We start from the raw sequence: 23,727 nt of genomic DNA on the forward strand, positions 1-23,727 counted from the left end.
GAGTGAAGCCTTAAAATTAGAACTGAATTCGAAGGGATTACCATACTGCTAGACAAGCTGTACACAAAGGACGCTGAAGTATAGCTAAGTTTCTTTTCTATCCTTGAGAAGATATACTGTCATAAAGTTAGCCTAGCCATTCTTGGGAGTTGGGTACATACTGTATATTTCCAAACACATTTTTTGTCCACTAATAGGTGTCGTAAAGTTTGGGATAATTTAGCAGAATTAAAAAAAAATTGAGAATGTGGACTTGGAAAAACAAAAGGTCACATTTGAATTTACAGAACACAGCATTTGAGGACACAGGCACTGTTGCACTGTTAAAAAGTGGAATAGGTCACATTTGTCTCTTTGTTATACCCATGACATTCTCTAACAAAGTAGTCGACCTTGAAGAAGAAACACGACTGACTTGGAGAGCGTGTGTTATTGATGAGAACCGATGGCCCTCGGTTGGGGACGTAGAATCCCTCGCCTGCTTTAGTACATTAACATGACATCAATTTGCTGCTGATTTGCATACAAATGGGCCACGTAACTGCACTATTAAATTCAACACCTATCATCAGTATTAGTACCAATAGTAGTGTGTTCATCCAGATCTGCTGACTGCAGCGCCCACCCGCTTGCCTCCAACCTGCCTCACCCTTTAAACAAGAGCAATTAACAATTTCAGCATAATTCATTATTCTGCAGGCCTCTCTTTTACTTTACAGCAAAGTACTAAAGTACTGCTTGCTATGCGGTATCCTGTGTTGGTGACGCTGTAGATATAAACCGGTGCTTCTGGGGGTGCTAATTTGCATAGTTGGCTATGGCCCTTGTGCATGTAATAGTAACAGAGGCTGTAGGAGGGAGGAATGCGGTTGTGGGAGAGAAGAAAGTAAAAGTACATGAAAAGCAAAACAAGTATATTTAGAAATACTAATTAACTATAGTCTGCTTCTTTTAGACTAGGGTTCGATTCCACCCTCGGCCAATCTCTCGCTCCGGTTTCCTCCCACATTCCAAAAACATGCTAGGTTAATTGGCGACTCCAAATTGTCCATAGGTATGAATGTGAGTGTGAATGGTTGTTTGTCTATATGTGCCCTGTGATTGGCTGGCCACCAGTCCAGGGTGTACCCCGCCTCTCGCCCCAAGACAGCTGAGAGAGGCTCCAGCATCCCCCGCAACCCTTGTGAGGAAAAGCAGTAGAAAATGAATGAATGTTGCTTCTTTTTGTTCATTTTTGTTGATTTTAAACGCTAGCCACCTCAAATGTGTGCATGACAGAGTATAAGTTAAGGTGTGACAAAAATGCCCTAAAAGTGTATTAATATAACTTAATCTTACTATAGTTTTGGAATTTCCTACACCCTGTACCGAGCTAATACAGTAATCCCTCCTTTATTGTGGTTAATTTGTTCCAGACTATAAGTGAAATTCATTGATAGAAAACCTAAATAGGATTTTTGCCATCATTAGAGCCTCTAGACATTAAATAACACCCCTATAGTCGTCTTCATATTACCCAATATAGTAGATATGATCCGAGGAAATAAGCCATTTAAAGACAAAAACATAAGACTCCTGCTGTGTCTTTCAATAAATGTCTTACGGGCATGTGGACAGGAAATGACGTTGGGAACAAGTACAGCCACAACAGTAGCTAGCCCCTGTTATGATGATGACTATTATCCTGTTATTATTGTGCCATTTATGGGGTAAGTTTAAAATAATTATTGGCGATCAAGTCTGGTGAATGGTACTACTGATAATTAGTGACAAGACTAGATAGTTAAACTTAAACTGCAGTTGTATTTTAGCTTTTTTTATGCTTAAATGCTTAGGGCTAAGAATACATACTATATGCTTAAATGTGCATTCTTTGAACTTATAATAGGACGTCAACCACAAAACAGCAGTCATTATTTTTTCTAAAACCTGTTATAGAGTGAGGGAACAGATGTGGTGAAAGTATATATCTTTATTCTACCATTGTTTCTGTAGCCTTACGTGAAAATTACTAGCGTAATAAACGTGCATTTCCAACTCACAGACACATGGAAAAGACACTTCCCCGTCCGTTGTCACTAGACCAGTGCGTGGTGCGTTCAGGTACACTCGGTACATTACAAATACATTTTTGTATGTGTGGTCTACATAAAAACACAAAGAACAAAACTACAAACAGACATTTTTTATCAGAGTAATGTACTGTATCTACAATGTGCTGCACTTAAATATGGTAAGTAATCCTACATAATACACCGACACACAAGAAAATTACGTGTTGTTATTGAACGCACCCCTTGTGGCTCATAATAAAAGGGTTAATGTGTGATTCAAATGTTCTGCTATTATTGGAGAGACTAGTGTGAGGCAAATAGATTTTCAGATGTCTACTTTTTTTTTAGCTTGAATTTAATTTTCTGTTCGTTGGGATCTCTAAATACATATTTAATACATGGTATATATAACTGTTATTAATTTATGTTTATAAAATACAGCAACATGTGCATGTTTCACATATAGTAGGATATGGTGATTGATTCATTTGAAAACTGACAACCCTGCTTTTTATTCCAAGTTTTTGAAAAAAGGGAAAGGACTACAAATATGTCTGCTGTTCTAGCATTTATTTAATGTTACTTCCTGTGTTACAGTAGTTAGGAATTTATTTAGGCTTAACATTCCTGGTACGAATGAAGCACAGCAGCTCCATTCTGTGAGTGAGGTGGGGGTCACCTAAGTTCCCCCCATGCTGTTGTACTTGTCAGCGTCCACAGAGCAAAAGGATGTCACAGCACAGTACCAGTCAAAAGTAGAGAAAGCCTTTCTTATGTTATTCAAGAAGGTGCGTTTGAACCCCTGACTGCTATAATGTTTGGTTCTGACTATTAATAGCAATAATTGAACACTGCACACTGTACCCACAGGGGTGGGTGTGGGGGGGCTTCCATGCATGACTGTGTGTGTGTGTACAAGTGTGTTTGAATGTTTTGGGGGTGCAGTCTATTTAGAGCTCAGCCTGTGGGAGATGCCTCAGTCGTAAGAGAGGGGCAGGAGGGCGTGGGAAGACCTCCATGCTGCCTCCTGTGTCAGTAGTGTGTGTGTGTGTGTGTTTCTTTATTGTCATGCACAAACCGTAAGTGAGTAATTCTGGTATATTATCCCTACTTGTGTTCTTTTACTCTTAAAACAAGGGTGTCCAAAGTGCGGCGAGCAGCTGATTTTTTTTAAATCGGCCCGCACTACATTCTAAAACTAGAGACGCATTTGAGAGATCGCAGACCTCCGCCAAGCAACATATCCCCCCCCCAAAAAAAAATTAATGTCATTTTATTACCATGGAGTTGAAATGTTAAAAAAATGTTAAGTTGCAAAATTATGAGACAAAAAACAAAATCAAAGTTGTAATTTATGGAACATTAGATTATATATAAAGTGTATATATATAAAGTAAGGAGATTGGGTAGACCTGGGTTCGATTCTCTGCTACGACATCTCTGTGTGGAGTTTGCAGTGTAGAATCAGAATCAGAATGCCCTTTGTCATTTTACATTAATATATGGCTGCACGGCGATCGAGTGGTTAGCACGCAGGCCTCACAGCTCGAAGACCTGAGTTCAATTCCATCTCTGTGTGGAGTTTGCATGTTCTCCCTGTGCATGCGTGGGTTTTCTCCAGGTACTCCGGTTTCCTCCCACATTCCAAAAACATGCTAGGTTAATTGGCGACTCCAAATTGTCCATAGGTATGAATGTGAGTGTGAATGGTTGTTTGTCTATATGTGCCCTGTGATTGGCTGGCGACCAGTCCAGAGTGTACCCCGCCTCACGCCTGAAGACAGCTGGGATAGGCTCCAGCACCTCCCACAACCCTTGTGAGGATAAGCAGTAGAAAATGAATAAAGTTAATATATGATGCTAAATTGAAAGTGTGGATTATCTAGACGCGGCTTGGAGAAACACCCCTAGTCTACTGGCCTTTAGCGGTAGCCTGCCGACCAGGCTAAAGGCTCCACTGTGACTCGGATTCCATCTGTTCATGGGTCATCTTATTAGTGGTGAGTACCTATACATTTTCTACTTTACATGTGTTTAATAAGTGTGTGAGGCATATTTCAGGTTTCAGGAATCTAAGCTAATAATTCTAACAGACACATTCATTACTCCTTTATTACAGTGGGCTTTAGAGCAGGGTGGTCAAAATTTTTATGTGTGAGCTTATTTTTCCTGAACTAAATTATATATATAATATATATAAAGTAAATGCTAATATGAATGAAGGCACAAGTCAAATGCTACAGCAGAGCTTTTGTCCGGAGAGACTATGCTTACTGAGTTTGGTCTGCAAATTAAATATAAACGAAACAGCGCAAAATGATGCGTGCGCAAAGATGGTGTCGCTTGCCTCATTGCAAAATAAATATGTAAAATATGTTTGACGGACAGTACAAATTGCCTGGGAGAATATACAGTACAGGTCACAAACGGCAATAAAAAATAGAAAAAATTCCCCCTAGTAAGATTATAACAATATCTTCAATAATTATTTTGTTGTATTTTAATTGTTTTAATTTTGTTTTATTTGTTATAAAATAGATTTTTTTTTTTATTTTATTTTATTTTATGTGCATATACACTCACTGTCCATAACATTATGTACACCTGCATAATCTAATCAAACATCCCTTTTCATATTGTATAATTGTCCATAATATTATAAATAAAAGCTGAATCTAAGCTAATAATTCTAACAGACACATTCATTGCTCCTGTATTACAGTGGGCTTTAGAGGAGGGTGCAGTGTGAGCTTATTTTTCCTGAACTTCCCTTTCCCCATATGCCCAAATTTGATAAACTGCTCTACATGCCCAATAATGACAACATATCAAAGGGTGATGATGATCAAATATGAAAAGTCCAGTTGTTTCTCTCCTCCTCCTCTTCCTCCATTGGCTGTAGAAGCGGAGCAGTGCTGCCTCTTGCAATAATGACTTTGCTGCTGCTGCTGCTGCTCTGCATACGAGAGGGGAAAAGCCTCCTGGTGCTCCGAGAAGCTCTCCGGCTTGTCTTTACAGTGGGACAGGTGAACTGTCATCATCAGCAACAACAGCAGCAGCTGAAGGATACCTGCACCGCTCTGCTTTTTTTCGTACTGTGAGTACCATTTTGTTATTTAACACCTTATTCTTATTTATTGTTTGCTGGTATATGTTGGATTTGTGGCATCATTTTATAGTTTGTTTTTCGTGTGGAAACTGTTTCACTGTTTTGCTTCCTTCTCCACTGAAGTGGTGTGTTTGGGTAGGCAAAGTCATGTTACATTTAGGTACATATGCTTCTCTCCACCGCAGGGGAATTAGGTGGAAAAGTCAGCTTCTCGGTTAGAAAAGAAGAAGTAGTGAGAAATAGAGCGCCTGTTGAAAACAGACAGACAAGACCGTGTGACAAGTGACTGAAAGTGTTGCATTCAAATGCATTCCACACTGTTGGAATCTTAGCTTATGGAGGTGGCTGTTGCTAATTGAGCGAGCAAAGGGATGTTTGAATAGGTGTCAAACATGAACCAGTTGCTGGCTAATACGAACATGGCTAATATGTGACAAGCTGTTATATAAAGACATGGTGTAGTTAGCTTTGCATTTCTCTTTTGGCTAATTTAATTAGCATGTCAAACATGGCCGACAACCACCTGCAATTGTACGAGTGGGAACAGCTAATACATTGACTACCAACTTCAACACATATAGAACAAATACATTAGCTCATAGTCTTACTTGTCTTTTCACTTGGGGTTATTTTAGTTTGCCAAAGAGCAAAATATGTCCGATATACACACATTGACTAGCTACTAAATCGCATGCTAATGCTAACATGGCTAAGGACTAAGTGCTTACACCCGCAGAGTTTCATTCACAATGAAACTCCATGTGGTCGCGTTCTATTTTTAAAGGCTTTCCATAGTTTTGTACTTTTACAAAAATATTCTCTGGATCCAAAAAATTTAAAAAATCATAAATTTGGGGCTAAATTTGACCTCATATGGATTGTGTGGAACTGATTGATGATTCATTGTGTCAAAGTAACAGATGAAAGGGAGTTCAGTTGGTGGTTGCAACCAGCAGAGGCGCTGTTATAAAGTAATATATGAATTTAAAAATATATATAATATATATACAGTAAATGCTAATATGAATGAAGGCACAAGTCAAATGCTACAGCAGAGCTTTTGTCCGGACAGGTCGGCAAATTAAATATAAACGAAACAGCGCAAAATAATGCACGCTAAAAGACAGTGTCGCTTGCCTCATTGCAAAATAAATATGTAAAATATGTTTGATGGACAGTACAAATTGCCTGGGAGAATATACAGTACAGGTCACAAACAGCAATAAAAAATAGAAAAATTCCTTACAGTATCTTCCATTACAGTATCTTCAATAATTATTTTTTAATATTTTATTTTTAATTGTTTTAATTTGGTTTTATTTGTTATAAAAATAGATTTTTATATTTTATTTTATTTGCATTATGTACACCTGCACAATATAATCAAACATCCCTGTTCATATTGTATAATTGTCCATAATATTATAATTAAAAGCTAAACAAATAAATAGGTACATTTTGTCGCTCCGCAGTACATTGCTTAACTTTTACATGTTCAAATAAAAGTCAAGTTTCCGTATTAGAGAATATTTGCACTTGGGCTTACATGTTCACGTCAAAAATAACATTTCTGCATACGGTGTACTCTGCTCACTTTGCCTTACAAAACCTATATATTCTGTAGTCATTGTCAATGTTTGCTTTCTTCGTCATTTCAACCAGCCGTTGTCGTACTTGACAGTTTGGCCCTGTGGCTGTTAGCTACCTTGCTAGCTACCTTGAAGCTACATGACATGCATGTTTTATTGCACACCTCAGGCTAAATACTACATGCAATACCACTGTACAACATGCCCTGGACACACACATTAAACACATAATACGAAAATCATAACATGTAAGTATTTACATTTTTTATAAATTATTTTTAACATTAATATTTTTAAGCAAGGTAAAATAAAATGGAATAAAACTAAATAAAATATGAAATACATAATAGCAAACTTACCATTTTCAATGTGTTATTTTAAATAACACACAAATTATTTTATTATTATTAATCCAACTAGAAATTTAAAATTAAAATTTTAAATGACTATTTTTAAGACGAGTTAAAAAGTATATTCATACTAAGAAATAAATTAATAATATGGAAAAATGATACAATATGAAACTTTCAATCTGTTATTTTAAATAATTTACGTTATTCAATAATAAAGCAATACAATTAAGTATTACAATTTCAAACTCCATTTGTATTTTTTCAAAACAAAATAAAATAACACAATAAATTATCTAGTATTTATTTTTTTTTATTATAAAAACAACTACTACAACAGATTAAAGTATTACATTTGGAATGTTTTGAAATGTTTTTTAAGCCAACTAAAATAAGGTGAGAAAATTTGGAAAAATTTAACATTTAACATTCATTCATTCATTTTCTACCGCTTTTCCTCACAGGGTGCCTATCCCAGCTGATTTAACATATTTAAATTAATTTTGTTTTAATTTTTATTTAATTGACTTATTTGTATTTATTAAAAAAAATTCTTAAAAACTAAATTAAAAATACTTACTTAAAAAATACATTATAAATTGACCAATTGTAAAAAAAAAACAAAAATAAAAATAAATGTTTAAAAATGAAATAAAATGATACACTTCTAAAAAAAATATTTGGCATTATTAATCAAATAAAAATGTTGCTTAGTAAAAAATAAGCAAATTAATTATTTTAATATATATTTTCAAACAATTATCAAATTAAGAATTACGATTTGGAATTTCAATTTTTTTAAATAAAATGTCATAAACCATAAAATATTTAATATTTTGCTAACCCATTCTTGGAATGGTGTACGTATGTGGCTGACAAGGCAAGTGTCCATCCATCCAGCCGCTTATAATAATGAGGGTTGCCGGTGTATGCTGGAGCCTATCCCAGCTGTCTTCGGGCGAAAGGCGGGGTACACCCTGGACTGGTCACCAGCCAATCACAGGGCACATATAGACAAACAACCATTCACACTCACATTCATACCATTTGGAGTCATGTTTATTTTTTAATGTGGGAGCAAAAAGAAAACCCCTGTACGCACTCGGATGGAAACATGCAAACTCCATACAGGTTGCAGGGGTGTCCAACTTGTACATACCTCGTGAATATAAGAGCGACTTCCTTGTGGGACAAAAACAAGCTCCAAACTAACGGCCTTACTTGTTTGTTTTAAGAACAAAATGTCACATTTGGAGTCTAGCTAGTTAGCTGCGACCAGTGACAGCTCAGCAAAGCGTGTAAACAAAGATGCAAGAGAAGTCAAACGACACATGTTTTTTAAGTAAATTGGCCCATACTAACCGGTGGCCAAAAGATTGGAGCATCCCCAAAATATGTTATATTATTCTCCTCCTGTAGTCTTTTTGAAGCATTGGTCAGGTTGGTCAGGATGCCTCCATCTGTAGTCATTAGCAGCAGCTAATTAACAACGAGCAACGAGTGAACTCAGTCACCTCACAAAAAAGGACGCGGCTGGCTATTTTAGGTCCATTTAACTGTTCAGGCAGCATAGAAATAGACAACCTAGACCAGAGCAGAAGGAACGGCTCCTCGCTATGCTTGGGCCCCGACATACTGCACGGTGCATCGAGTGCACGGGGTCATTGATTGTATCTCTCGCTCTATGCTGCTACTTTAATGGCTGCGCTGTGCCCATGTGTGGAGCCGGCATTAGCATGGCCAAGTTATTTCCTCTCAGGGGCTATTTCCACTCCCTGGACAGGATTTTTCCATTCACAAGAAAAAGGCGAGGTGTGTCTTTTTCTCTGTCCTCACACTTTGATGATACATGGAGGTGTGATCATTGAGCTGTTTAATGCTAACATCAACCAGCTAAATAATCATTTTTTTTATTTTTTTTTTTTATTTATTCTTTATTTCTTTCAGTCTACATCAGGGGTCTCAAACTCAATTTACCTGGGGGCCACTGGAGCTAGGGTCTGGGCAAGGCTGGGCATCAGGTTTTCCCAAAAAAAAAAAAAAAATTATTAAAAAGAGAAAAATATACAAACTTTTTCAGTGCTTTGGTTCCGATTTTCTACAATAAAAGCTCTGATAAAACATTCCACTGTTCTCAAATATCTTAATTTTTTATTTTTCTGCACAAAATTAGATGAAAAATAAATAAACAAATCAAGAATAAAGACAATCAATCAATCAGTAATAAATAAATATAATAATAAAACAGCAAATAATAAAAACTTAAGAAACCACATATAGTTGGTGGGTAGACAAATTATTTTTTTCAGATTAAAATTAACAAAGCATTATTAGAGCCCTGTAGACATGACAAAACACGACTATAGTCACATTTATACTTTTTTTATTTACAACATATTGCACAACTGCAGGGTCTCGAGACACATGCTAACTCGCAAACTAGAGAGCTAGCGACCTAAACGGTAGCCTTCAAGTTATTTCCTTTAAACTTAAATAGCCAAAAACTTACCACTTCCACACGGATAGGGAGGATAACTATTAACAGTTATTTAACCTTTAACATGAACATTAATCAAACGTAATAATTTTTTCTGGGTACATGATACCATACAGCATTCATATCAAACTTGCGTGGGCCGCACTAACATTAAACTTTCATATCAAGGCGGGCCTCAAACTAGTGTCCTGCGGGCCACATTTGGCCCGCCGGCCGTGTGTTTGAGACCCCTGGTCTACATGATAATCATGATATTCATATTAAATAAAGTTGCATATTTTCAAGGATTAAGTCATATATTTTCTTTTAGGGATTGTCACATATTTTCAAAAAATATCTTGAAGTTGTACATTTTAAAGAAAACAAATTAATCAAATTAATCTTTCCAGAATTTAGTCATATATTTTCAGGAATAAAGTTGCAATATTTTGAGGATTAAGTTGTATATTTTCCATCCATCCATCCACCGCTTATCCTCACTATCGTTGCGGGGGTATGCTATCCCAGCTGTCTTTGGGTGAGAGGCGGAGCTTGAGAGGTACTGCAAAGAGGAATGGGCAAAAGTGGCCAAAGATAGGTGTGCCAAGCTTGTGGCATCATATTCAAAACCACCAAAACCATTCAAAACTGTAATTGTGGCCAAAGGTGCATGAACAAAGTATTGAGCAAATGTGAATACATCTAATTTTTCAGTTTTTTATTTTTAATAAATTGGCAACAATTTCCAAAAAAATGTTTTCACATTGCCGTTACGGGGTGTTGTGTGTAGAATTTTTGAGAAAATAATGTATTTAATCAATTTTGGAATAAAGCTGAGACATTACAAAATGTGGTAGAGGCAAAGCACTGTGAACTTTCCGGATGCAGTTGTTAGTGTTTGATGTTTTGAAAGGGAAAGCAGAGGGGATTACAGGTTGTAAAAACTTATTTGCTTTGTCCTCAAGCTTACTATCACAGATTTTTTTGTTTGTTTTACTGATCACTTGGTTGGTCTAACCTTTAGGTTAAACATTAAAGACAGGTAAATATTCAGGGAAGATGTTGTAAGTTACTCGTATACATGTAATACAGATATACTTATAGCCACGTAATTGCTATAAAGCATTTTGGTTGATGGTGGCCATGTTTTTTTACACATGTGCACAATAAGTCAGGTAGTTTTGTCAGGTAAACATCTCAAATTGGCCTTCAGTACACACTCACATAGCACAATCAGAGTTGTGTAACACTTATGATATGACTCATGGAAAATGACTGGCAGACTGTTTTCACTTACACCAACTTGACTTTGACACAAACTTGTCTTTCCCCTTTCCTTGCACGCATAACCTTATTATTTGACTTTCTATAGGGGTCCAGAGATCTGATCATAATCTTAAAGGGGAACCGCACTTTTTGCGGAATTTTGCCCATCATTATGTGAAACATGAACACATATTTCTTTCCCTTTTCTGTGCATGATAACATGAGAAAACTAATAAATTTCAGCTAGTTTACAATGCTGTCATTGGCATACACATATTTTGACTAAAATGTTGCATGGTTTGATGCAATTAACACTACTCTGATAATGATGTAATAGTTGCAGTATCTTGCCGTATTTTGATAATTTAAAACATTGATACTAGCTAACTAACACGACGCCTCGCTAATCGCTCGTCTCAGCGTCATTCACAGACAAAAGAGTGGATACCTCTCGATTTCCAGAGCACAACGTCTTGTGCTGGAAGACACAGCCATCCCAATGAGAGAAGAGTTGTCGCCACTGTTGTTGTTGACTAACATAAGTATGTGTATCAATGCGCCGAAAGAATAGGTTTTACTATTATCATAAGTGTAGGTGTTAATGCATGATCACTGCATGGATATCAAACAATGCAACGTTGTTTGAGGTTTTGTTTTACAGGGCTTCATAGTCAAAATTGGTGTATCCCAATGACAGCATTGTAAGCTAGCTCAAATTAACTTGTTTTCTTGTGTTATAATGCACAGAAAAGGGAAAGAAATATGTGTTAATGTTTCACATAATGATTTTGAATGATGGGCAAAATTCCCCCAAAGATGCAAAAAAAAATTGCTAGAATAAAATTTTTGCACATTTCATATCAAACCTGCGCGGGCCGCACTAACATTAAACTTTCATATCAAGGTGGGGGCCTCAAACTAGTGTCCTGCGGGCCACATTTGGCCCACGGGCCGCGTGTTTGAGACCCCTGGTCTACATGATAATCATGATATTCATATTAAACAAAGTTGCATATTTTTAAGGATTAAGACATATATTTTCTTTTAGGGATTGTGTTTGCATGATCACAGCATGGATATCAAACAATGCAACGTCATTTAAGGTTTTGTTTTACAGGGCTTCATAGTCAAAATTGGTGTATCCCAATGACAGCATTGTAAGCTAGCTCAAATTAACTTGTTTTCTTGTGTTATAATGCACAGAAAAGGGAAAGAAATATGTGTTAATGTTTCACATAATTATTTTGAATGATGGGCAAAATTCCCCCAAAGATGCAGTTCCTTTTTAAGACAAAAAATTGCTTTTTGAAAAATTTTTGAAAAATTGCTAGAATAAAAATTTTGCACATTTGGACCTCAATGAGGTTTTGAGTAGAGCTAAAATTTGCAAAAGCACAACGGGGGAGTGATTAAAAAAAAAAAACATTTGGAAGTTGTAATTAAAAAATAAGAAAAAAAAAAGATCAAATCTTTAAAACCACAGGCTATAAAAGCCAAAATCTTCTCAAAATTGTAATTTTTTAGTCAGGCATTTGCACAGTCATGCCTTCCTGATAAAGCTAAGCTTTTTCTTGATAAACGTGATCGGATCATCAAGCTCCATAAGCATTGAGTCTGTAACCAAATGTGTTACAAACTCAGCTTTGTGAGAAATTTCAAGTCAGTCTGACTTAACGGGGTCAAAGCTTGGGGTTTGATAACATCGCCACCAGAAGAAGTCAGTGTTCGTCATGACTCATTTAAAGGTACTTTGCATATCAATATTTGCTCAGAGCTGCTCCTAGCTGCGAGTTATTTAGCCGTCTTCGGAAATAGTCCTTGAGCCAAGTAGTAGGGAGTTAGTCTATAAGGAACAAATGTCAGGAAACATACATATTTACGTTTAGCTACGCTCAGTTCACATTCCACAGTTTGTCAGTTCTACAGTAAGACAGAGGAGGTCCCATGCAGCCTGAGTAGGGCCGTCACAGAACTGTTAATGTTGACCAGAGGAATCTTTTGGTAAGTTTTTCTTTTCTGCAAGAATTAATTCATTGACTTTTTATGGCTTATGGCGATTTATGTTAGTCTTATGCACAATTTTGACATATTGGCTTGACTGAAAAATGACACTTAGTTATCTTAAAGTGTCAGAATGTCACCTATGTCACCCTGTGTTTGGTGGACCAACCACGGAACAAGTTCTATTTGCGGAAGGCATGCTCGCAGTGATGCATGTGTCCATATGATAAAGACCTCAATAGATGGACTCCTCTTCCTCCAGGCCATATGGGACCATATGTACCATAGCTTCTGTACGTCCTCAAGTGTTAAAAATACATAAAGCGTTTGTCGTTGTGCATTCATTCGAACTGCTAGTAGTTTTACAAAGGAGCTAGCTGCTCGTCGAGGTGTGAAAGTAGCGAAAAACATCACGCAACTGGACCCTTGTGCCTTGTGCATAATTTACATCACGCAAGGCGCTGTCCTCGTTAAGACGGATTGGTGCAAGCGACAGCACCAGCCGCAAAAATGCTGACCAATCAATGAAAAGTGTGGATCTTCACTTTTACTACTACTTTTTTTTTTTACTTGTTTTTCTCAACAATGTGATATTTTGTTTTTATTAGCTATCAGAAATATTCATTCATTTATTCATTTATTTTCTACCGCTTATCCTCATGAGGGTCACGGGTCTTCCTGGAGCCTATCCCAGCTAGTATTAGAAATATATTTAAGATATTTAATTAACAGAGAATCGAACCCAGTTCTTCCCGATCGCTGACTGTGTGGCCTCCATGTTAGCCACTCGACCACCGTGCGGCCTAACAATAACCTATCACCAAAAAATGTCATCCAGTACTTCTCTATAAGAGAGGAGAAATATGATCTCAGGGAAAAACTAAACTTATATGTTAGAATAACATTAAAAAGCCACAGCATTTCAGTATGTGGAATCAAACTATGGAGCGGATTAAGTAAGTAACTTAAACAATGCAGAAGGATGAGCGAATTCAAGAAACAATACAAGCAGCTGATGTCTTGAGCGGGTCATGTTATGTTTATCTCTATAATTGTTTATCACCATTTTGATTGTTATATTTATGATCATTGTAATTATGGAAAAAAATCACCATAGCAATTTATTTGTGTCCTAACTGTGTTTATTTTGTGTAAGTAATGGAACAAAAGCGGTTGTCTGTGTAGCATTATAGAGTGTGCATACAGGGATCGAGATGCAAATTAATGACATTACCAATGGTGTAGAAAACCTAATGCTAAAAGCTACTTAACATTGAGTAACATTCTTGAAGTAACCTCTTTTCTTGAGAACCTTCAAACTGTCCTGTCTCTACTTCCGGATCGGATTTTGGATCCAAAACATATGGTTTTAAGTTAAAACTCCATCAACTCCAATAAAGTTGATTTCGGCAGCTCTCCCGAAGTCCTCCTGAGCAGAGTGGGCGATAAAATAGTACATATTGAATTAATACTTTTATAGTATATATATTTCCTCCTTAAAATACTAACCAGAATTGTCGTTGGTGTTATTTATATGCTATTTTGGTAAAATCTTGAGAGAAAAATTAACTTGGTGAAAGATTCGTTATAGAATAGAATTCTTTCCATGGTGTGTAAAGTGAAAATGAAAAAGCAGCAAATGTTTGAGTGGGTGGAGTTCGGATTTTTATCATGTGATGGTCACAGAGTGTATACAGTAACATTCACGACCACTCATATTTTCAGATTTCAGAAGTCAGTATTCTTAACATTTTCCAGGAGGAAGATGCTTTGACAAGACATGATGCTGTGCAACTGTATAATAATGTATGCCTGTTATTGTAAATTTTAATTTAATAAGTGGGAGAAGTATATTCTAGGGCATTCATAGGACTTTGTAAGAGTTTTTTCATTAGTCGTAGTTTCTTGTCATTTGTACTGCGTTATGGAAGTACTGTGGTTCTACAGTACATCTTTATGATCACATGATTGCTGAACTTCAGCTAAACTGGTGAGTGTAGACTTTCCTGTGTTACAGTGGTGTTATCCTCTTTGGGCTTGTTGGCTCGTTAGCGCTCATGGCTATGCTAATGAGGTGTTGGAGTCACGCCAAGTCCACGAACGCTTGCCGCTCGGAGGTCAAGATGAGCTTGTCCTTGTACATAAAGTTGTGGAATTGTTTGTTTGCTCACACAAATCAAGAAGCGTGCTGGATGTTGGACTGTGATGTGAGATTGCTCATCGCCTCCTGTCTTGTCCCACATCTCTCCAAGCTCACATATACCCCCCCCCCCCACCCCCCACCTTGTCATTTGCCTCAGTTTGCTGCAGTGCATCATCACCAGCAGGCACATTAACATCTCCATTACCGTCTCTCCTCTGCCTTCTATTTGACCACATTTCTATTCTCCTGTCCTACTTTCTTTGTGTGCTGGTCTTTTTTTTTTTTTTTTTTAATGACACTAGCCTCCTGTCGCCATTTCATGTGTGATCATCGCCATTAAAAATCGCTATTTCATCCTCCTCCTCTCCTCCCATGATGAGCTGTGCTGGTCCAAGGGAGCAGATGCCCTTGGTGTGACCGTGAATGAGAAAGAGAGAGAGAGGTTGGCTAAAGCTCTGCAGTAACAAGCTAGTAAGCGAGCACCTGCGCTGTTATGTGAATATGGAAGCATCATAGGACTGCAGAAAGGAAGAAGCTTTTCATTTGGCTTGAAATGGATTTTTGTTTGATTTATTTTGGTTTTATTTGATTGCATTTCATTTTACTTTATTTTATTGAATGTTATTTTATTTCTTTTTTTTTGCTGTTTTATTACATTTCATATGATCTATTTTATTTCATTTTAGGTTATTTTGTTTAATTTCTGGAATTTTGTATGCTATTCATTGTATTTTATTTAATTTTTTGTATTTTGATACATTCATTTTAATTTTTAATTTCCATCTCATCAAAATTGCAATAATTTACATTTTGCATTGTTTGATCTTAAGGAGGTTCTACGTACGGCTTCAACATGCAAAAAGAAGAAATAGGGAGGCGGCAGAAAAAAAAATGAGTAAGCCATCAAGCGTTAAAATGAAATTGAGAAAAAAAAAAAATCCAACTGTCAAGACCTCTTCATGGCAAAGGCAGAAAAGCTTTCTCTCTTTGAGCTGCATAAGCAAGAAAGGCAGTAATGTTATTTGTAACAAAGCTGTATAGTGGGGTGCAGGGTAGGGGTGGTGGGTGTTTCTGTGAGGGGCGGTGCCTTCAGCTTGTCGTCACACTGTGAAGTCACAAAGAGTGTTAGAAAAAACTCTCTGAAACCGAGTGTTCAGAGCCATCCATCACTTCTAAATGCATAAATTTCATTTTCTGAAACTTTGGTATCGTTTAACACGAGAATACAATATTTTAACAACATTTATAGGTCAGGGAAGTGGAAAAAGAATCATAGGTCCTTTTTAGACACGTGCGTTACTGATTGATTTGTTGGTAAAAGTGTCATTATTTTGTTTTCAAAATGCATCTGTTTCAGTAAGCACATAAATGGCTGACTAATTAGATGGCTGTCTATTTCCAACATGCACAAAAATGCGAAAAGAGCTGTAAGGAATCCAAAACAAGTCAGATTATTATACTTGTTTAGTTGCTGAAGTTTTAATAGTCCAATCTCTTTGAACAAGTCCAGAATTAGCCTACTTTCTTGTAGCGCTTAGTGGGAGCGTGTGTCGTAATCCATGTAGCCCATGCGAGCTAACATGAGTCTCAGTGCCAGGCAGATCAGTTGCATAGCAACAGCAACTTTTTTCAGGGCAGGAAATCTTTCACCAGTGGAATGTGTTAAGTCCAAGAACAGTAGGGAAAAATATAACAGGGATGTAAAAAGCCAAACTTTCCCCCAATGCTGACGTGGAATGACTACAAACATCTACTTAGCACTGTATCACTGATATACTTGTATAATATCACGCTTGTAGTCCTGAACTGCTGCATTTCAAAAATGTGTCAAAATATGCACACTTACTGTGTTGCATGTGCCGTTACTTTTCTCATGAATATACCACATGGTGGCGCTGTTATTAAAAGCCATAAGCAGAGGACCTCGTCTTCTATATGTCACGCAGGAGCTGACGTGGCAGTAATCAAATTGTAAGATACCTCCAGGGATTAATGTATGCCGTTATTCATTCATGACATTTAAGTCATTTACACTGATTGGCCCGTGGGGGAGGGCAATGTTTATCTCATTGCTCACATGTCACACTCAGTATACAGTATCTTTCAATGGTAAAGACACACTTAGCATTTTAGCAGACATTTTGTCTATTCTTCTCAAGGGACAATATGATAGGAATATAGAAATTATATATGTACACATAATGTTTGCCCCCTTTCCTGATTTCTTAATTATTTTCACATTTGTCACACTGAAAGGGGACCTTATTGTGCTCATTTTTGTCCTTTTCTATTGAGTTGTGGAATCCTAGAGCAGCTAGACACGATAACCCCCACATTAAGCTTTCTAGATCTTTCAGAATCTGCACCTATTCCTTGGATGTACAAAACAGTCTGTTTTAATTCCTTCCACCCACGGCCCACCTCCGGGCATGCGATTGGTCACACTCCCACATGCTCCCGAGGACCCCCAGACTACTGCCGAACCCCACTTTCTAATTTTGTCAGTGTAGGAATTAATGATACATGAACAAACCCTTTGGGGAGCTACTTGAAAAGTGGTTAGGAGCCACTAATTGGAGACCCCTGACTTACCGTGTGTAAACTCAAAGAATGGTAACGTAAATCTGTGTTTACTGCATGCAGGCAATCAGTACTCGAAATGTGACTATAATCAAACCCCTGTTTAAAGAAGCTTGGGTAGATCCACCGATTGTGATGGAAAAACGTTATTTGCAACTCCAGATGAGCTTGTAATTTACATGCATGCAGGTAAAATGCTCCGTGTATACACACTCTATAATGCTACATAGACAACCTGCACAAAATGAACACATTTCGAACACAGATTAATTGTTACTTAGGGCCTGTGCTTCTGACCCACGACAACATGACCAAGTAATGTTGGAAAGGCATCGGACTTCAGCAAAGGTTTGTCAGATAGTTTAGTTTAGCTCTCACAATACAGTCCCATATTTTTTCACCTGGAATCGGAAACTCCAACCACATTTCTCCTATTTCAAATCATCAAGCAAACTTAAATATTAGTCAATAACAACATAACTAAACATGAAATGCAGTTCTTAAATGAAATTTTCTGTGAAGTGATTGGCACCTAAACTTAATAACTGGTTGGGCCACCTTTTGCAACAACTGCAATCAAGCATGAGTCATTGTGGAGGAATTGTTGCTGATTCATCTTTGCAGAATTGTTGTAATTCACACACGCTTTTGAGCATGAACCATCTTTTTAAGGTCATGACATAGATTTTTCTGAAATTCAGTGTTTGTTTTACTCAAGATGTAATGGGACACACACCTTCCAATAAGTTCAACCTTTGTCTCATCAGACCACAGAGTATTTTCCCAAAGGTCTTGGGGTTCATCAAGATATTTTCTAGCAAAATTGAGAGAAGCGTTTATGTATGTAGGCCATTTTTGCCCAGTGTCTTTCTTATGGTGGAGTCAAGGACCTTAACTGAAGCAAGTGAGACCTGCAACCTACTTTATTGTTCCACTGTATAGTATGCTTAGCTGTAGTGTACACCAAATTTGTCACAAGTCACACACTGTCTTCCGATCTCCTGACTGTGTCAGTGTGTACTGTTTCACAATGTTTGCTTGTAAAAGTACTCCATAGTGTGTGTGTGTGTGTTTTTCCATGTATGTCTTCTTAAGCTGTCTTTAGGTGTTTTACATCCTTCCTTAAGTTTAATCTTCATACGTTCACCAGAAAGAATAATGTACAATCTAAGTAAAGGATATTATGAGCATGACCTCTCAGAGAGAAAGGTTAGACCTTTGGGAGTCATCTCATTAACGTCACACACACACTTGTATTTTACTGGCGCACTTAGGAGATGGTCTGAGGCCCCTGCAATTAATAAAGCTAATGGTTATTGGCTAGTGAGCAGGATAGGAGATGACTGATTGACCTACAGTAAACACAGGGTTAAAGATATCTCCATTTTACCCCCCAAGAGGTAAATGGGGCTTTTATGAGAGAGAATGGTGAGAGATGCTCCTTCTAGAGACGGACATAGAGGATGAACGTTTGTACATTTCTATTGAGGTTCAATACTTCTTCATAATAATAAGAATTTGTAGATCATTTAGACCAGGGGTCTCAAGCTCAATTTACTTGGGGGCCACTGGAGCTAGGGTCTGGGCGAGGCTGGGCCGCATCAGGTTTTCCAAAAAAACAAACCAAAAACGCATTTATTAAAAACAGAAAAATGAATAAACTTTGCTTTTGTTCCGATTTTCTACAAGAAAAGCTCTGATAAAACATTCCACTGTTCTCAAATATGTTAATTTTTATTTTTCTACACAAAATAAGATGAAAAATAAATGAACAAATCAAGAATAAAGAAAATCAATCAATCAGTAATAAATAAATATAATAATAATAATAAAACAGCAAATAATAAAAACTTAAGAAACCACATATAGTTGGTGGGTAGACAAATTATTTTTTCAGATTAAAATTAACAAAGCATTATTAGAGCCCTGTAGACATGACAAAACACTACTATAGTCACATTTATAGTTTTTTTTATTTACAACATATTGCGCAACTGCAGGGTCTTGAGACACATGCTAACTCGCAAACTAGAGAGCTAGCGACCTAAACGGTAGCCTTCAAGTTATTTCCTTTAAACTTAAATAGCCAAAAACTTACCACTTCCACACGGATAGGGAGGATAACTATTAACAGTTATTTAACCTTTAACATGAACATTAATCAAACGTAATAATTTTTTCTGGGTACATGATACCATACAGCATCCATATCAAACTAGCGCGGGCCGCACTAACATTAAACTTTCATATCAAGGCGGGGGCCTCAAACTAGTGTCCTGCGGGCCACATTTGGCCCGCGGGCCGCGTGTTTGAGACCCCTGCCATACAGCATCCATATCAAACTTGCGCGGGCCGCACTAACATTAAACTTTCATATCAAGGCGGGGGCCTCAAACTAGTGTCCTGCGGGCCACATTTGGCCCGCGGGCTGCGTGTTTGAGACCCCTGATTTAGACACTCTGTCATGAACTGAACTGAACTGTTATGTATGCGCAAAAAAGGAGTTATACAAGTAATTCATAGTAAAAGTTGAAAATATGTGGTCGTGCAGCAAGTGCACACTGGAGTAGAAGTCATTTTTTCCATGCAGGTCTTTTGCATAGTGTGGATGTATAAAGTGGGTGTATGTCAGCATTAAGGTGAAATGAAATAACTAGACATTGACACATGACAGACATCCTATATGCTTCCCTGACTGAGAACACGAAGGAGAAGCGATGCCTGGACCACCTGGTTGTGGCGGTTACCTGCACTGTACCTGTCATCTCCTTCACGTCCTCCACATTTTTTTTTTTTTGGTGCACTGCAGCTGCAGGATCTTTTAGACGTACTGCATTGATATTCAAAGCTTGTGTCTGATCTCCATCACTGCGCTTTCTCCTCCTTTCTCTTGCGTGTACATGTTAAAGACTCTTAACAGCTGTTGTGTCAAAGTAACACTTGACACCCCCCCCCCCCCCGGATCGCTCTCCAACTAAATGACACCCTCCCTCCATGATACTTCTCCATGTTGCAACGCCCAGAAAGCTGGCTCTTGCTTCACTTCTTGAACACCATCAGCATCCTTTAATGACGCAGACATAGCTATAGGTGATGAAAGCAGGAAGCAATGACTTCTGATAGATGCCACATAAAACTAAATAACGCAGCTGCAGCTTATTGGAATATATGCATGCCTAGTGACAATCAATTGGAATGATAATAGGAATGATAGGTAATATCAGTATACCTGATCAATACCAAATGGATATTTTTTAGTCTCATGTATGTGTATTTTCACAAATAATTGAGTTTCTTTGTTGTATTGTTTTATGTAGGTTATATTGGACACAGTATGGCAAAGTAAAACAAAGTACCCTAATAAGAGCCAGTAGTAGTTTTTTTTTTTTTTAATTATTTTGCACTATTATTGACTTTTGGTCAAATAACTGTATGTACTAAAACAGGGGTGTCCAAACCTTTCCCAGCTCTGACTACATACGGTAAAATCAAACCATATGAACTGAGCCCTGAAAGCAGTTTTAATGACTCATGCTGTATTTTACAGAGTTTTTTAAACGAATGCCAATGCAACCTAGACTTCCTTATATGGGCTACAATTTGACTGACTTAGTAGGCTCGGCGGAAGGAGGGCCTGGGGTGAAGTGAATTCCACTGATCGTTTGGGCGGGAGGCAGGAAATCCAAGAAAACACGACTGGAAGAGGTGCAGACTGTGGAAGATCTAGAAAGCTTTCTGTGTGGGTTATTGTGTATAGCTGCTCTATATGAGCCCAGAATTCAATGTAAAGCTCTAAAAATGAATACATTCCTTCAAAGAAATACTCATCCTTTTTGTTGAATTGTTCTATCTATTTACCCATTTCACCCACAAATAACTGAAAAAAGCCTCACGCACACACTGTACCCAGCACCCCCCGCTGCCTGCCGACATGGTACAGGCTGTGCGCTGAGACGGCCCCAGCTGAGGTGGCAGCAGCACAGGGAGAGAGAGCTGCTCACAGCCCGTCTCCACACACACACACACACACACACACACCTCCACACACTCATTCATATACACACACACACATACACACACTGTCACGGTGGTTTGTCCGCCGGTGCCACCACCATCGCTGCTGCATGTGTCGGTGTGCTCACAGGTGGATTGTAACACTGCGGGCGATTGTAACCTTGATGTCATGTAAGTAGGCTGTGGTAGTGTGGCATGGCTGTGAGGTCATGTATGTATGTTACATGACTGCGCATCATTTCTTGTGTCCAGTCTCTTCTGGCTGTGTGTGTGTGTGTGTGTGTGTGGAAGTCAGAAATTGGAGGTTGCATTAATAGGCATGCTTATCTTTTTCTGTGTTGGATGCTACCAGCGAGCGACTGTTTTCGTTGCGTGTTTGATTGGCTTGCTTCACTAGTGTTTGCATGCATTGAAAGCCCACTGTTAAGACAGAAAAGACGGGCTGACACCCCCGATTGATTATCCATCCTTTCTATTGGGAAGCCTGAATGGCTGCGTGACCTTAAGCATATAAAGGTCCACTGTCTGTTTTTTTGTCCTGTAGTGATTTTAAGGAAATGATAGCCATACACTAAGAAAGAAATATGATTGATTGTTACCTTTGTCGTCATTTTATACATTTGAATGTGATTTTCCTATCGTTTCATTGGACAACGGCGGGAGCATGCAATGATCCATCCATTTTCATCTTTTAAACATTTCATCTTTGCACTGTCAAATAAGCTGAGCAAGAAGTACTCGATTAAAAAGTTATTGATAAATTAATCAGACCTCTAAGTGTCCCTCATTTTGTACAATTCTGTATCCCCCTTCTGTCCCTATTGTAAATCTGTGGGTGGTACCCCATCATAACAATCCCAAAAAAGGCATCAACTAGTTTGGTGGCACCTGTGCAAATGCAAATGCAAAACAAAAATATGTACCTGTATGAGTGATGGAAACTCAATTAATTTTTGAGTAAGTCACTCACTGAAATTAATCAGGGACAGTAAACCCTTGTTAATTACGATTAATTGGTTCCAGACATGACCATGATAAGGGAAAAAGTAATATTCCGTATTCATAAATTTTATATTTTTTAACATTATTAGAGCCCTCTGAACATGAAGTAACACCCCTATAGTCACATTTACACTCTTATTATGTAATTGACATATAGAAAATAAGCCATTTAACCCTTTAGGCACTTGAGTTTTTTTCAGTTTTGATAAAGGCATACAGTAATTTAGAAAAATCACCAGTATGACCCCAAAATTTGTGACAATTCCATCCATCCATCTTCCATGCTGCTTATCTTCACTAGGGTAATCCTCATTATCCCAGCTGACTTTGGGGCGAGAGGCGGGGTACACCCTGGACAGGTCGCCAGCCAATCACAGGGCACACATATAGACAAACAACCATTCACACTCACATTCATACCTATGGACAATTTGGAGTCGCCAATTAACCTAGCATGTTTTTGGAATGTGGGAGGAAACCGGAGTACCCGGGGGAAAAAAAAAAACCCTTGCACACACAGGGACAACATGCAAACTCCACACAGAGATGCACAAGCGGAGATTCGAACCCAGGTTTTCCCGATCTCCTGACTGTGTGGCCAACATGCTCACTTCACTCATCTAATTTGCATATTATGACACCATTAGGCTCAGTATATGTCAGATCCCTATCTCCACCAGCTCATCAAAATGTCTGATCTTTTGATACTCTTCCTCATCAAGCAAACCCAGCCATCATCATCATAGTGAAATATTGAACACCATAGATAGATATAGATATACCATAGATATAGATATACCATAGATATAAAGTATTAAAGTATCTATCTATTATGCCTGTGAATATTATTAGCGGTGTTTTGATGACCCACCTCAACCCTCCTGCACCCCAAACAAGGTTAAGTAAAGCATCAGCAAAAGTATATGTTGCTTGTGGACCATGAAGAGCGAACTGGCTGAAAGTCTATCAATACCTGCACTTTGCATAAAGCCACGCCCACAAAATATTGCTCAGATTAAAGTTACAGATGTCCGCCATCTTCTGGTGTAAAGTACAATATTAGCTGCATAAGGCGCCATATTTGCACAAATGGCTTGTTAAATTCAGCAATGCTGCTTGTTGCAATTTTGGGTTTTAAGAAAT

The 23,727-nt window shown here is 37.8% G+C and overlaps 1 protein-coding gene across 3 annotated transcripts in view; it reads left to right on the forward strand.

The window, feature by feature from the left end:
* The first annotated feature begins 5,135 nt into the window (after window positions 1-5,135).
* The window catches only part of atp2b2 (ATPase plasma membrane Ca2+ transporting 2), a 99,308-nt gene continuing 80,716 nt past the window's right edge, over window positions 5,136-23,727 (forward strand). For 2 of the 3 annotated variants that reach the window (XM_058054533.1, XM_058054535.1), the window contains exon 1: window positions 21,577-21,753. The gene's annotated coding sequence lies outside the window, so the exon portion shown is untranslated. Of the gene's footprint in view, window positions 5,152-21,576; window positions 21,754-23,727 lie in introns of those variants that run through there. The other variant, XM_058054534.1, reaches the window with a different exon arrangement.

The sequence above is a fragment of the Doryrhamphus excisus genome, chromosome 18, assembly GCF_030265055.1.
Source record: "Doryrhamphus excisus isolate RoL2022-K1 chromosome 18, RoL_Dexc_1.0, whole genome shotgun sequence".
NCBI lineage: Eukaryota > Metazoa > Chordata > Actinopteri > Syngnathiformes > Syngnathidae > Doryrhamphus > Doryrhamphus excisus.